Source organism: Hipposideros armiger, unplaced genomic scaffold (assembly GCF_001890085.2).
Source record: "Hipposideros armiger isolate ML-2016 unplaced genomic scaffold, ASM189008v1 scaffold_82, whole genome shotgun sequence".
NCBI lineage: Eukaryota > Metazoa > Chordata > Mammalia > Chiroptera > Hipposideridae > Hipposideros > Hipposideros armiger.
In genome coordinates, this window is record NW_017731432.1 from 8,924 (window position 1) to 22,275 (window position 13,352).

At 48.5% G+C, this 13,352-nt stretch overlaps 1 long non-coding RNA gene across 2 annotated transcripts in view; it reads right to left on the reverse strand.

The window, feature by feature from the left end:
* Positions 1 to 431: 431 nt before the first annotated feature.
* LOC109383330 (uncharacterized) overlaps positions 432 to 13,352 on the reverse strand; it is a 21,494-nt gene continuing 8,573 nt past the window's right edge. For both annotated transcript variants that reach the window (XR_002124158.1, XR_002124157.1), the window contains 2 exons: positions 2,891 to 2,988; positions 432 to 639 (listed from right to left, as the gene is read on the reverse strand). This is a non-coding gene — a long non-coding RNA (uncharacterized LOC109383330). The remainder of the gene's footprint in view (positions 640 to 2,890; positions 2,989 to 13,352) is intronic.

Consider the following 13,352-nt stretch of genomic DNA (forward strand, 5'->3'; position numbering starts at 1 on the left):
TTTGTGGAAGTGCAGCAGGTCCTTGAATAACATCGTTTTGTTCAATGTTGTTTCATTATAACATTGATGAGATGCCATATGAGCTTAACTCTTGGTTGTATCCATTACCTATGGTAAAATTGGTTTCATTACATATCGTTTCACTTAAGGTCACAGAACCTATTGAGGACATTAAGTGAGGACTTACTGTACTTCTCAGCCTCTCAGCTGCCCCCTCAGAGAAAAGACACTCCCAAGAGTCTTGCCCCAGTTGTAATTCTTTACTAACTTGTGAGCACATCACTGTCTTCACGTTAGTTATCTATTACTGAGTAACAAATGACTACTAAATTGAGCAGCTATTTAAAATATTAAATTAAAATGTATTACTTCAGGGGCCAGCCGAGTGGCACATTGGTTAAGAGCTGGCTTGGGACGCCAGCTCTGAGCAGCAGGGCCCCGGTTCAGATCCCACATGGGGGCCAGCGACACTGCCCTCTGGGGCCGGAGGATCCACTTCCAAGGTGGTGCGCCCACACCTGGCAAGACAGTGCTGGCTGTCGTCAGGAGGCCTAAGTGTCTTCATTTTGTAGACCTCTCCATAAGGATGCTTGAGTGTCCTCATAATATGGTAGTTGGCTTCTCCCAGAGTGAGTCATCCTATAGTGAAAGCAAGCGGGAAACATCAATCTCTTTAATGGTCCAGATGCTCAGTCACTTCCGCTTTATTCTTGTCATTAGAAGTAAGCTGTGACGTCTGACCCACACTCTAAGGAGGGGAAATTAGGTTCTACCTCTTAAAAAAGAGGAGTTTCATGAACTTATGGACATATTTTAAATCCATCACAGCTGTTACATAGAATGATTTTTAAATGATTTTGTCTATCTTTTCTAGTTGTCCTCAGGAATAGGATTGATCAGAATTCCCCAGTCCATCATAACCTAAAGCACAAGTCTATAAATTTGTTTTTTATTCCAGAAATACTAATTATTTGTTTTCTTTTGTACTGATTCTTGCATGCTAATAAATATTCTAGGCTCTTCAGATTTGGGCACAGTAATAAAAGATACTCCAGGATATGACTATTATTGTCATTTCTTCTTTCTCCTTACTCCCAGAAAAAGAAGATTCATATTGATTGGGCTGGCTGAGTGGCTCAGCTCGTTAAGAGCTCGCTTGGGATGTCAGCTCTGAGCAGCAGGGCTGTGGTTCAGATCCCACATTGAGGGCCAGTGACGCTCGCCCTCTACAGCTAAGATGATGAACAATAGCTCGACCTGGAGCTGGGCTGCTGTGAGTCACCGGCAAGGTGACAGTGTAGGCTGCAGCGGGGCTGCAGTGAGCTACGTGGGCTGCCGGGAGCCGCTGTGAGCAGCTAACCAATGACCGGCGGCGACCGATTGCCTCACCCGGGAAGAGCACAATGATCATACCAACATGGGCCCGTGAAGCAACGTCCTCCACAACTGGACTGAAGAACAGCAATTTGTCTACCTGTCTGTTCCCCTCCCCCCAATTCCCCAATAAAATCTTTAAAAAAAAAAAAAAGAAGATTCATACTTAAGCATTTAAAAGGAACATGAAGAAATATCCTGATCTTGTCTCTTCATTTTGGTGTGTTTAAAAGCTTTAGTATCGATCTTAAATGTGCAAATATCGAAGCACTGCCTGCCTCCAAATTAACAAGATTAAAATGAACCAATAAAAGCTCAGTGAAAACTACAATATTTCCAAGCAGTAGCAAGTAGATAATTAAGAGGATAATGATAAACTTAAACTGGTGATGCTTCTGAAATGCAGAGTGCTCTCTGTAAAGAAGGCTGAGGATGGTCCTACTGTGACACTGCTCACCGGCCTAGGCTTCTCCTGCCTGCTCATCAGCCCTGTGTACGTTCGCAAGGCTATTCGTCGCAGTATTGCTCGTGATGGCAAAAGCCTGGGAACAACCCAAGTGTCTGTTAATAAGGAAGGAACTGTCTACATAAACTATGAAACAGCCCACCATGGAATACTAGACAGGAGAAAAAGAACAAGAAACCTCTCTAAGGACTGATTAAGCTACAAGATACAATTGTTAAGTGAAAAGGTAAAACGCAGAACACAGTATGCTCTCCTGAGTAAAAAGGGGGTGGAATCAGAATGTATACTCATAATTGCTTGTGTTTATTTACATGAAGAGGATACATAGAAACTAATAAAAGTGATTACTTATAGGGGATGGAAGAGGTAAAATTTAGACAGAGGTTGGGGAGACTTTTTTTTGTTTTGTTTTTCTTTTTCTTTTTTTTTCCTTTTTGGGAAGACTTCTTAAAGCATATCATTCTATATATGGTTTCTTAAATGTTGTGAATTAATTATTGAGCCAAAACTTTCAACCGCATTTTACAAGTGTTGAATTAATGAATGCTCTACATAACCCTATGGAAGTTACTTCCCCTAATAATCCTGATCTCAGTTCCCCCAAGTGGCCTGGAAGACCCCTGGCAGCCTCCCCTCACTGGTTGCCCTACTTTCTCTTCAGGCTCTAGGACTCCGCCCCTCTGCTCTGGCCTCAGCCCTGACAGAGGGTTGAAAGGTGTTGCCTCCTGTCAGGTGTCTCCCTCCTCTGAAACTGGGGTCAGGGCTGTCAGAACTTCAGTTGAAGTGCTGCTTCTTGAGACCCCGAGGCAGAGGGCCTGTTCTCCACTTGGTCCTGCAGTCGCGCGGGGAGAGCGAGGTCATACTGAGGGGCCAAACAAGCTCTGTGCTCTACGCAGAGGCCTCGTCTGAGCTCACTGCTCAGAGAGTGCTGCTGAGATGGTGGTGGGGCCTCAGAGCTCTCATTACATCCCATGCCTACCCCCACCCCAAATGGCAAGTGTGACTTCCCATTGCACCGAAGACAGAATCCTCCATCCCAACTGTAGGCACCTGGCTTCTGTCGAGCGGCTGGCATGTGCCAAATACTTCAGTGTATTATCTCTTTCATCCTCACAATCATCTGATTTGGCAGATGAGGAAACTGAGACCTAGGGAGGGTTTGGGGTAGAGGTGGGGAAAGGGAAGAAAATATCATTAAAGTAGCCTCTCGGGGCCGGCCAAGTGGCACGTTGGTTAAGAGATGGCTTCGGATGCCACCTCTGAGCAGCAGGGCCCCGGTTTGGATCCCACATGAGGGCCAATGACGTTGCACCCTCTACAGCTAAGATAGTGAACAGCTCGACCTGGAGCTGGGGTACCGTGAGTTGCCAGCAACGGCGTAGGCTGCAGCCCCTGCTGCAGTGGGCTGTCATAAGCTACTGTGTGTGGCCGACAGCCAGCATGAGTGGCTGGCAGCCGGTGTGAGTGGCTGTCCAGAGGCCAGCGACTCATCTGCCTCGCCTGGGAAGAGCGCAATGATGGTGCCAACTTGGGCTAGTGAAGCAACATCCTCCACAACTAGACTGAAGAAAAAAACGACAGCAACTTGTCTGTTCTCCTTTCCCCAACTTCCCAGTGCTGTTCCCCTTCCCAAATTCCCCAATAAAATATTTTTAAAAAGAAAAAAAAAAGTAACCTTTCAGTGAGGGAGGCAGGACCTCTGGGCCTGAGCGGGGGGCGGGGGGGATGCTGGAAGCTGAGTGTAGTCAGAATATAAGAGCAGGGGTGGCCGGTTAGCTCAGTTGGTTAGAGCGCAGTGCTCATAACACCAAGATTGCTGGTTCAATCCCCACATGGGCCACTGAGTTGCGCCCTCCACAACTAGGTTGAAACAACTAATTGACTTGGAGCTGACGGGTCCTGGAAAAACACACTGTTCCCCAATAAAAAATTAAAAAAAAAATACAAGAGCAGAAAGGTGAAGGATGATGAAGACTGCAGAGGTGGGCAGGGTCCCTGAGGGCCGCTTGAAGGTCTTGGACAACTGTAAGGGGTATTTGTAGGTCTGGTCTTGTGGTGTGGGCAGGTGGGGTCACTGAGGGGAGGTGCAGGAGTGCTGGAGGAGTGTGTGTGTGGGAAAGCAGCAGAGCTATTGGAGGAATCCAGGAGGGAGATGGTGAGGCCTGAGCTATGGGGTAGAGAGGATGCGAAAGGATCAAGAATCTGCATGTGGAGGTGCAGGAGAAGGAGAGGTCATGAAAATGGTTAACATTTATTGGGCACATTCTATGTATGTGGCTCAAGAGTTTCATACTTATTACACTTAATCCTCACAAGATCCTGATGATGTTGGTACTATTATCCCCATTTAACAGATGGGGATTGGGACTCAGAGGAGTGGGAACCCTGGCAGAAGTCACAAAGCTAGCTAGTCCCCAAGTCCCTCGGAGTCACTGTGCTCAGTCTGTCACTTTCTCCTGGGTGCTGGGCTGCTAGTGTCCACCAGGGGGCAGAGAGAAGCCAGGAATTCAGATACAGGCTCCATGTTTTCCTGAATTTCCCTTAGCCTTTCTTTGTGGCCAGAGATCCTGGTGATCAAGGGATCTGGGACCCCTATCTCTCACTTTACAATAGGATAAACTGAGGCCAGGGAGGGATAGTGGCCAACCCAGGTGGCAGAGCCGATCAGGAGCAGAAGTGAGACCAGAGCCCAAGACTCCCAACTTCCCAGCAGCTTTGACCCTGGCCCTAGACTCAGGTGACCCTCAGCACCTGGGGGTAGACGTGGTGGGCATGGATGCTGGATTGTGGCCAGGGCTCTGACCCAGCTGTGAACTCCACAGCCACCCGTGGCTCCGCACAGCCCACACTGTGCGCACACAGAAAGGACACAGCTGCCATCTTCTGAGCAAGGCCCATCACCCCTAAGTCCTAAGTTCTTTGTAAAATGGGGACAGCGCCTCCCTCATAGGTCTATTGTGAGGATTCATGAAAAGCACCTAACACAGAGGAAGTTCTCAAGAAGTGGTGGCTGTATTGTTGTTGCTGCTATTTTATTGTCAATGGCAATTTGCCTGGCACCCAAAGGAGGCAGGTGTCAATCATGTATGCCTGTTCTAAGGAAGAGGAAGTGAGCTCACAGTGTCCCACAGCCAGGAGCTGGGAATCCCGGGACTCCAGGCCATGGTGCTCATACCTGCCTCAAAGGGGCCTCTTCCTTTGGACAATTCTTTTACTCATTCATCTATTTGTGTAGGATGCACTCTGATCCTGGCCCTGTAGTGAGCACGGGGTACCATGCCCTGGATCCTGGGGCAAATAACGGGGAGTGGAACAAGCAGAAACTGAGGTTTGCCAGGCTTAGAGCCTATGGGCTTCCTGGGTCTAGGCACTGGGCAGTGAATCCAGGCTACAGAAAGCCAGGCCTGAGGGTGCAGTCTCAGTGCCACCTCTGCCTGACCAGAGCTTGCTTTATCTTCCACACAGAATCACCCATTGGAGGTCAGAGCATCGCTTGAACAGCATTTTGCTCTCAGAGTAGCCTCCAGACTACCCACAGGCCTGGGAGCTGCCTCATTCAAGGACTACTCCAGGGCCAAATGGTTCTTCCCGGGAAGTCTCCTGCCAGTGGTGTTGGGAGCTACTTCGAGATGACCCCTCCTGAGTCCTTGCCTTGCTGTGTAAAGTGCATTTGGGCCAGTGAAGAGGGGCCACCTTTGCTGTGATCTCCTTTTGTCCACCCCAGTGAATATCCAGGTTAGGGGTTTGGCCATGAGGATTGAGGACCATGGTCAATACCTAATAAGCATTGCCCCTGGATAAGACGGTGCAGGTTGTGTCTGTACAAGGTCATATAGATGAGAAGCAAGTGGGGATTGTAGTCCAGCTCTACACCCTGTTCCACTTGGCACTGCTGGGTGCCCTGGAGGAGGGCTGTGCCCACCCAGAGGGACAATTTCTTTTTCTGAGTCCTCACAAGTACCACATGGGCTGGCAGTGGCCCTGATGGCAGTGGTCACTAAAGCACAAGGCTGGGATAAGGCTGGATGCTGGCCTGGGGCTGGGAGTTGGGCCAGGGGCTTCTGGGCCAGTCCTTATTTGAATGGGAGAGCTGCCATGATGAGGTGGTCTCTTGTCCAGATCCATGCCCTGATGTCTTGCTCATGAGAAAAAGGAAGGAAGGAGAAGGAACTGGTCATATCCTCTCTGATGAGCTTCTGGTGCTTTCTTCAAGATACGGCCAACAAGAAACACACCACCACCCTTTGGGGTTCCAGAGTCTTCTCCACTTTCCATTCTCTCAGGCCCCTAGGCCAGGTTTACTCCCCCATATGCCTGCTGTGGGTTATGCCCAAATCCTTTACAGGGCCATTGATTATTCACCACAGACACACAGTCTGAACCTCTGACAAGCCACTGCTACAAGATGGACCTCCTGGCTGGGGAGACTCCAAGCCCCAGAGCTGTGAAACCACCTGCTCTGGACACCACAGGGGAGGGTGGCAGTAACAGTTCAGACAGCCCAGCAGAGCCTCTGGGTGGAAATTGACCTGGAACTCATGCAGTGTGGAGTGAGATGAGGGCCTTCCTCTGAGATGCCCACCACTCAGAGCAGCCAAGAAAGTGTTCTAGGCTGGGCACTGAGGCCTTTCTGCAGCTTCCTGAGGCCATGTAAGGACCCGACCTGGCCTGTCCCAGAGGTCAGCTTTGTCAGCTGAGGCACTCCAGGCACAAGGAGAGGCGGCCAGTTGTGGCGGGAGGGCTCCTTTGTTCCAGGTATTTTCTCAACAGTAGGGCTGGGCTGCCTGCCAGGTGCCAGGGCGCGGCTCTGGTCTCCCGCTGCACAAGCAGCTTTGCCGCCAAGCCTTGTACCTGGCTCGGCAGCTCCTTCCCGCGCTTCCTCTGCCAGGCCCGGCAAAGTGAAAGGCAGGACCTGTGGGGCGGACAAAGTGGGCTGGGCTCCCAGCCACTCAGCCTCATGTCAGGAGAAGGAACTCACTCTGGGCTCCTCACGGTGTCTGGCATTTAGAACTACTACATTCTTCCAGGAGAATGGGATAAAATATACACATACACATACACACACACACACACACACACGCACACTTTTGCACAACAAAATATAAAATTGCAATGTTGGACATGGCTCTGTCTAGAAATGCCTCCCTGCTCCACCACTGCCTAGCTATATGGCCACAGCAAGTTACTTGACCTCTCTGTGCCTCAGTTTCTTCATCTGAAAACGAAGGACAGTAGTTGCACCTACCTGATAGGAATGTTGAGGATGTAACAAGTTATTGCATGGTAAGCTCTCAGAACAAAGGCTGGGACGTTGTAACAGCTGTGGACATGTTTACTGCCATCATAGCGGTGACATCAATGAGGATAATGTTAGCCAAAACTCTTGGTTGCTCAGAACAGAAAACACTCAGGCAAGCTTAATCAAAAGAGAGGAATTTAACACAAGTCTTCAGAGGTGTCACATGGAACCCAAGGGTAAGGGGCAATCAGACCTCAAGGAACGGGTGTTGGGATCTTAAAAGCCACTGAGCAGCCAGGAAGCATCTCTTCCCCTCTGGGCCTCACCATCTTCCATGTCTCTGAACACACAGCTAAACATGAGTAGCTCTTGGTCCTCAGATCAGGTGACTAGTAAAAATGGACTAGCATCTCTGAATCCCACAGCCAATCATGGGAGGGAGAACCCATTGCCCAGTCTGGGTCATTCACCAAGAGCCCATCAACTGAGTCTGAGAGGACAGCCAGGGACCCAGTGCAGAGAGAGCAGCAGGGGCTGGGCAGACACTCTCAAGGGCATCTATCTACGCCAATGGCACTCTGGAGTCAAGACTTATGCCCTAGTCCTGCTGTTGCCTCAGGAAATCCCTTGCGTTTCAGGTCCCTTTTCCTCTACTGTTCTCTCAATGCTTCCTGAAGTCTTTATCACAGCACTTACATAACAGATACATACATACACGTGTTTATGTATCTGTCTTCCTCACTAAACTGTGACTTTCCTTTATTCTTTCAATACAGTTATCTTCCAAGCAGTAGCCAGGTGTTAGGGATACAGAGATGAATCCAAATAATTGCCCTCCCAGAGGCCCCGTCTGGCTTGGCATGTCGTCGTGTAAAACAGGTCAGCATCACTGTCCAGTTCTGCCCAAGTTCAAATATTGGGGACTTCCTTTCCCACGCCATTGATAGTGTCAATATCTGGCCCTTTGTGTCATGAGGCTTATAAGGTTCCTGAGCTGTTAGGAACAGCGAGTATTCACAGGAAATGGCTCAGATGAGCCATGGCAGGGGTGGGCACCACTTCTGCTGGGTAAATCAAGGACCACAGCAGGCAGCTGACAAGAGGACTTCATCAGCCAGTGAGGGGCAGAATGGTGATTGTGAATCGTCAGCACAGGTGAAGACAGTGTCGACGCAGGGGCCATGGTGGTTATTGATGTTGGCTTGGCAACACGGCCCTCTGTGGGGCCATCTCTGGTCCTCTTCACATCTTGGCTTCCATCTCAGACCACTCTGATCTCCTCCAAGATCAACGCCTATCCCCACCCCCCACCCCCACCTGAGTGACCCTGAACTAGCCTTCCCACAAGCAGGATGGTCTAGGCATTCTTCACTCTTTCCAGTCCATTACTAAGGCTTTACACCCTCTTTTAGGACCATCCCTGTGGGCTCCCCAAATCCCTTCTCTCCATACTATTCACATGCGTGTCCACACTGAGGCCTAGCTTGAAAGTTGAAAACCTAAACATAATTTTTTTCCTTTCTTTTTGCATTCTTGCTATAAAAGGACTAATTTCTGAAAGCAATATGAATGCCTCTGACTGACTAGGGGGAGGGTCACATACAAGGAAATGTGGAAAAGTACAAATATTAGTATTTCAGGGTGTTTTCCTCCTACACACAGGAGGAAGGGCTGAGCCTAGGAGCCGTCTGTGTGCACAGGCTCTGGTCCGAAAATGTTGGGAGACCCTTGTAGTCAGAAACATGGGTTTCCTTTTCTAGCTCTTATTCTGTGATGTGGGGCCAAAAGTCTTAGATGGCAACTGTTGAACACTTCATCCCCAATCCTAGCATCTTCCTCACACCCTTTTGGACGGGGTGGGAGACTTATTCCAGGTGGCAGAATCCAAATCAACTCTTCCAAGGAGGTGCCCAGTGAGTCACCTCCAATGGCACAGACCGTGTCACACCTGCCAGGTCTTGCAGGGCAGCCCACAGGGCCAAGGTCCAAGTAGATCAGCTCTGCTGGATGGCTCTGCTGGGTGAGTGCTAATAGCTCCGAAGACCCACCCTGTCCCACTGGTCCATTCGAAGAAGCAGTTTAGTGTATAAGCCAATTTAACTCCATCTATACCTGTGGGCAACACCAAGGTGTTTGTACAGTGACAGAAACATCTCAGTGGAGTTTCCCATGGGTCAAGCTGAGCATTCAAACAAAGTGTATGGGGTAAAAGTCACATATCTTTAGAAAAAAACAAAGTCTGCTCATCCTGCAGACAGGTGGGAGCTAAGGCCTGACAGCAGATGAGGTCACTCGGGGAGGGCAATGGCCCAGGAGAGGAGACCCAGGGGAACCAACTTCTGAGGGTGGGCAAAAGCAGCGGAGGGGGAACCCTGACATACTCCTCTACCAGGGCTGACAAATAGGGGGAACTCAAAGGATTCGTGAAGAGATCCTTTTGTATGTTATCTTCTGTAGAATAGTAAAAGGAAAGAATGTGGAAAAACATGTGTGCCTATAAAAAAAGATATGTTTATTATCCAAATAACTGAATTAAGTCTGTAAGCTATGTGTGAAACTGGACTCTACTCAGCAAGGGCTTAAAATGTAAACAATATGAATATAAAGTTGTCTCAGGAAAATGATGGTCTTACCGGTGAATAAAATAAATGCAAAGTCAATTACCTTATGATAACATGATAGGCCCATAAAACTAGAGAAAACAGGGCCATCCGAGTGGCTCAGCTGGTTAAGAGTTGGCTTGGGAGCGCCAGCTCTGAGAAGCAGGGCCCCGGTTCGGATCCCACATGAAGTCCAGTGACACTGCCCTTACAGCTAAGATGATGAACAACAGCTCAACCTGGAGCTGGGCTGCTGTGAGTTGCCGGCGATGGCGTGGGCTGGAGCGGGGCTGCAGTGGGTTGCCATGGGCTACGTGAGTGGCTGGCAGCCAGCGTGAGCGGCCGGCAGCGGGCGAGAGCTGCTGTGAGCCACTGTGAGCGGCCGACCAACGACCGGCGACCGATTGCCTCACCCAGGAAGAGTGCAATGATCATACCAACATGGGCCAGTGAAGCGACGTCCTCCACAACTAGACTGAAGAACAAAACAGCAATTTGTCTACCTGTCTGTTCCCCTTCCCTGATTCCCCAATGCTATTCCCCTCCCCGAATTCCCCAATAAAATCTTTAAAAAAGAAAACTAGAGAAAACAAACACAGACAGCAAAGCCTTTGGTGGGTGAGGTTGTGGTAAACAAGGACACCACCAGGCTCAGGTGACAGTGGCCGCAAAGGACCAGAGCCATAATGTGCACCCCCGGGAACAGGGGTCCTTGGGTACCACATAAAACCAATCCACTTAAGCAAAAATGGAGGTTTTTAAATAAGGAAAACGGGCGGTACCTCAGTAGCCCACGGAATCGCCTTTAGCCTCAGGCGGGTCAGAAACCAGGAACCAGCAAGTCAGCAGGACTCTTTCTCTCTCCTCGCCTGGGCCTCCCGCACACATCTGCTTTTTTCCTTTTCTGCAGATCTTTCTGCCATGCACCCATAGTTACACAACAAATATATATTTTGTGTATAAGCCCAAACATGGATGTCCCATTTCCATGTTCAAGTGTACTCCGCAAAGACTGAGTTACAATTTGAAATTCTCAGGAGTCGTCAGTTCGTATCAATGGCGTGGGAAAGGAAGTCCCCAATATTTGAACTTGGGCAGAACTGGACAGTGATGCTGACCTGTTTTACACGACGACATGCCAAGCCAGACGGAGCCTCTGGGAGGGCAATTATTTGGATTCATCTCTGTATCCCTAACACATGGCTACTGCTTGGTAGATAACTGTATTGAAAGAATAAAGGAAAGTCAGTTTAGTGAGGAAGACAGATACATAAACAAGTGTATGTATGTATCTGTTATGTAAGTGCTGTGATAAAGACTTCAGGAAGCATTGAGAGAACAGTAGAGGAAAAGGGACCTGAGACGCAAGGGATTTCCTGAGGCAACAGCAGGACTAGGGCACAAGTCTTGACTCCACACTTAAGACAACAAATACTTATTTTGTGTATAAGCCCAAACATGGATGTCCCATTTCCATGTTCAAGTGTACTCCGCAAAGACTGAGTTACAATTTGAAATTCTCCGGAGTCGTCAGTTTGGCTCAGCCTGGGTCCTCCACTGGTCTCATCTGCGAGGACCCAGAAAGGCAGGGTAGTTCTTAGCTCTAAGAGGGTTGGGATCTCTGATCTAACCTGGGTCCCCAGAAGGATCCTTCATCTCTATGTAAATTAGTGGGTGTGATTAGATCGACAGGAGGAAATACCCCAGGGCAGACAGCTAGCATTAACCATTAACATATCCCAGACCTCGGAGCTCCAGGCCCTGAGTCCAGCCAGAACATCCAATTCAACTTCTTCCTGCATCCACATTCCACATCCTTATTATGCCTTACAGTCCATTTTCCACCTAGCAGCCAGACTTCTCTAAAGGTACATCAGATTAGATTCTTCCCCTGCTAAATACAGAGGTTGGGGGGGATTCCTTCCTGTTGCAATTAGAATAAAATCCAAAATCCTTACCATGGCCTATCAGGCTCTACCTGATCTAGCCTAAGGATATTTCTCTGACTTTACCTTTTATAAATCTTCCTCTCATTCTCTCTGCTGTAGCCGCACGGGCCTTCTTGCTAGTCCTCCAATATGCCAAGTTCATTCCCACCTCAGGGCCCTTGCACCTGCTGCTCTCTCTGCCCCATATTTTTGCTTGGCTGACTCCCCATCATTCCAGACTCAGATGACATCATCTCCTCAGAGGGTCTTCCTTGATATCATCCTATCTAAAGTAGTAACACCCACCTCAACAGACACACATGCTAGCCATTCTCTACCCCGTTTTTCAGGTTTTTTCTTCATAGGACTTAATACTTGTTGAAACTCCCGTTTATTTACTAGTATATTTTCTTCCTCTCCATATTAGAGTGTAAGCTCCATTTGAGCAGGGACCTAGTCTGGCTCACTCTTTTGATATTTTCCCAGTGGCAGAACTCAGTCTGGCACTTAGGAGATACCAAAAACCACCAGAACAAAGAAAGCCTGAAGAATTTGATTTCAATGTTATGCCACGAGGCAGTGCAGCAGAGCACCTCAGAGCAAAGGTTTGGGAGCTGGATCACCTGGGTCACCGGCTCCCTCACTTCCTATCTGTGGAAACTTGCACAGTTGTTTAAATGATCTGTGTTTCAGTCTTCCCATGTGCAAAATGGGGAGGATAACAGTACCCACAGTACTGAGGATTAAACGAGTTTACACATGTAAAGGACTTACAAAGGGCTTGTCATAAAGTAAGCACTCAACCTGTTTCCACTTATTATTCATTATTGATCGTTAATCCATTCATAGGAATTTAAAAAATTCATCTCCCCTTATTTTCATCTTTATTGGTTTCCTCTGTGTTTTGGGAGACCACCTGAAGTTTGTTTTCTTTATTAAATTGACCCATGGTATTCAACCTGGCATTCGTTGTTCCCACGCTGGTTTTTTCATTGAACAGCCATATTTTAATCTCCTCCTCTATATTTCCTTATCTCAGATTATCCCATTTGCAGGATTGTAAATTAATTGTGTGCCATCTTTTTTAAGCTTACTGCCACATCAATCAGGTATTGCCTACACTTTCTTCTGCTCCTTCCAATAGGTCTTTTTCTGAGGCAGGCAGCTCTTCTCAATCTTCAGGGAAATGATAAATCACCTTCTCTGCAGCTGTAAAGTATTTATTTAGCCTTATGGAGAAGTCTATACGTAGGGTGTAGACCAACCATCCTGGTTTGTCTGGACTGAGGGGTTTCCCAGAACATGGGACTTTGGGTGCTAACAACAGGAAAGTCCCAGGCAAAACAGGATGAGTTGGTCACCCCACCTCCAGCTGTAGACAGCATTGAGGAGCTCTGCCATATTGGTACAGACATTCCTCCAAATCTGTAACAACAGGAGGAAACCATTTTCTAGCACTTGGCACTACTCGCTCTTCCAAGTACCATTTCAACATGTGAGAGTCTCTCAGATAAAAAGGAAAACAACTGGGCTGGCCGAGTGGCACGTTGGTTAAGAGCTGGCTTGGGACGCCAGAGGGCCCCAATTTGGATCCCACATATGAGGGCCAGTGACATTACCCTCTGCAGCTAAGATGCTGAACAACAGCTCAACCTCGAACTGGGCTGCCATGAGTTGCCGGTGACAGCGTAGGCTGCAGCCCCTGCTGCAGTGGGTTGCCATGGGCTACCGTGTGTGGCCAGCAG